This window comes from Octodon degus, unplaced genomic scaffold (assembly GCF_000260255.1).
Source record: "Octodon degus isolate 3935 unplaced genomic scaffold, OctDeg1.0 scaffold00517, whole genome shotgun sequence".
NCBI lineage: Eukaryota > Metazoa > Chordata > Mammalia > Rodentia > Octodontidae > Octodon > Octodon degus.
Genome location: NW_004525093.1, coordinates 81,976 through 84,903, shown reverse-complemented (window position 1 = coordinate 84,903; position 2,928 = coordinate 81,976). Strand labels below are relative to the sequence as shown.

General features: G+C 39.7%; 1 pseudogene; it reads left to right on the top strand.

Annotated features, from left to right (window-relative positions):
* The first annotated feature begins 1,300 nt into the window (after positions 1–1,300).
* On the top strand, positions 1,301–2,244 carry LOC101576640 (annotated as a pseudogene).
* The last annotated feature ends 684 nt before the right edge of the window (positions 2,245–2,928 follow it).

Here is a 2,928-nt window from a genome sequence, read left to right as displayed (position 1 = left end):
CAGGTTTTCAGTGATTTCGTCCACTGGTAGGTTGGCAGGGAAATCACTGCCAACCCTATGGCAGCCAAGATGTAGAAAGGGAAGGGAAAAGCTGGGAATGAGAATGCATCTTTCTAAGTCATATTCACAGCGAGCTGCCCCCAACCAAGCCCTGCCTCCTGACAGCACACTCAGTTATGGGTCTTGCAAGTGAAGAGCTCTCTGGTGAGCACTGAGCTCCACGGAGCCAAACATTTTCCAAGCACACTTTACATCCAAATCACAACTGTCCCTTTCACTCCTCCCAATGAACCCTCGCCCACCTTCTCTAATTTAATTTGCATAGACGTCCTTATCTGGATCTAAAGGGGCCCTTGTAACATGGCAGTAAGTAGTCTTCATTTTCAGCCTTAATATATGACCTTGATACAGTACGGGTGCTTCTGGAACATTAGCAGGAACTGGATGAGCCAGATAAACATGGCTTGAGATATCTTGGTTTGCAGCCTAAACCTTCTTTCGCGTGTTCAAATTTATATAAAAACCCCAACCTCTCAGTCTGGCTCTGTAATTTCTCATTTGGGAACTTGTGTCTGCTCTCTTGCCTGTGTTCTCTGATCTGAGAAATAAAAACAAACATCCTTTCTTTTCTCATTTTGATCCTCATATTTTTTTTTTACTGACCATGCCACTGATCCTTTATTTGCTGTCTCACATGGCAGAAGGTTTTGGAAAAGGAAGCCAACAACCCCCAACTGTAGAGTCCTGCTGAAGGTGGGTCAGAGCATCGCTGCTGTACATGGCATCTCCTAGGAAGACAGTACCAGAAGCACAGAGCTAGATTCCATTATACAACTTTAATAAGAAAGTGAGAACCTGGCTTTTTACAAGAATAAAGAACGAAGTAAATACTTAGTTAAGGGAACCATAAATATATTAGACTAGGCTCTGCTTAAACATGATAGAAAGTCTAGTTCAAATCATCATTATACTGATGCTTTTTCATTATTTCTGGCAGATATGCTGAAAAGTGAAACATTTTCTGTCATAGCTATTAAGGACATTTTTAGTTTTGTTAGATTTCCTTCTGAAGATATTTAGCATGTGCCTCTTTCTGCAGCACTTGTGATTTATCTTCTACTTTGGAGTATAAATGAAAGACACACTGGGGCTGGGGAAATGGCTCAGTAGGATAAGCGCTTGACTGGCAAATGCAAGGATCTGAGTTCAATCCCCGGTTCCGCCAAGAAAAAAAAAATGACACAGAAAATGCATCAAATAAAAAATAAAGACACTTGACTCCCGAGCCGGCGTCAGGGGTCCTGTGAGGAGAGACGCAGGCGAGAATCTATCCTATCTGTTGAATAACTATGGAAGAGTATACCAAGATAGAGAAAATTGGAGAAGGTACTTATGGAGTTGTATATAAGGGTAGACACAAAACTGCAGGTCAAGTGGTAGCCATGAAGAAAATCAGACTAGAAAGTGAAGAGGAAGGGGTTCCTAGTACTTAAATTTGGGAAATTTCTCTATTAAAAGAACTTTGCCATCCAAACATAGTAAATCTTCAAGATGTGCTTATGCAGGATTCCAGGCTGTATCTCATTTTTGAATTCCTTTCCATGGATCTCAAGAAATACCTGGATTCTATTCCTCCTGGTCAGTTCATGGATGCATCACTTGTTAAGAGTTATTTGTACCAGATCCTTCAGGGTATTGTCTTTTGTCATTCTAGAAGAGTTCTTCACAGAGACTTGAAACCTCAAAATCTGTTGACTGATGACAAAGGAACAATTAAACTGGCTGACTTTGGTCTTGCTAGAGCTTTTGGGATACCTATTAGAGTATATACACATGAGGTAGTGACGCTCTGGTATAGATCTCCAGAAGTGCTGTTGGGGTCTGCTCGTTACTCTTACTCCAGTTGACATTTGGAGTACAGGCACCATTTTTGCAGAATTGGCAACTAAGAAACCACTTTTCCATGGGGATTCAGACATTGATCAGTTCTTCAGGATTTTCAGAGCTTTGGGCACTCCCAACAATGAAGTGTGACCAGAAGTGGAGTCTTTACAGGACTATAAGAATACATTTTCCAAGTGGAAACCTGGAAGTCTGGCAGCCCATGTCAAAAACTTGGATGAAAATGGCTTGGGTTTACTCTCAAAAATGTTAGTCTATGATCCTGCTAAACAGATTTCTGGCAAAATGGCACTGAATCACTCATATTTTGATGGTTTGGATGGTCAGATTAAGAAGATGTAGGTTTCCAACAAAGAGCTTCCACATTATAATCTAGAAAGAATAGTTGTATTTTTACTGTTGATTCTGTCTGGTTTTGTCTTTTGCATCTTTCTTTTCTGTGAAACTGAAACTGTACTTCACTTTCCATTTCAAAAGTATAACTTAAAAATGTAAATATTCTTCTATACAAATTTAAATATTCTCTATTATGAGTGTAGATCTCACTGTGACAGTTATTTGTTACTATAATAAAACTATAAATGTAATGCCAAAAAATTAAAAATTAAAAAATCAAAAATAAAAAGCAGGAAAAGCTGAGAAGGAGAAAGACTCAAGTAGAAGGAAGACAGAATGATACATTTTCTGAGGGCCAGTGTGCAGGTGGCCAAAGCTATAGCAAGACAAAACCAGCAGCTTTCTTCAGTCCTGTCTCTAGGTATTTCTACAGCAGAAATGAGGTACCTACATCTAAAAAGACACCTACATTCACCTGGTGTTTTTATACCATTATTTACAATGTCAAGTACTGACATCAACCAAGTGCCCTCCCATAAATAAATGAATGCATCAACTGGGGGTAACATATACAATAAGCCATCATCAAAACGTGACAAAGAATGAAGTCCTGTCACCTGCAGCAATGTAGATGAACCTGACAGAGCCATGCTGGGTGAAGTAAGCCAGACACGGGAAGGCAAATGTTTA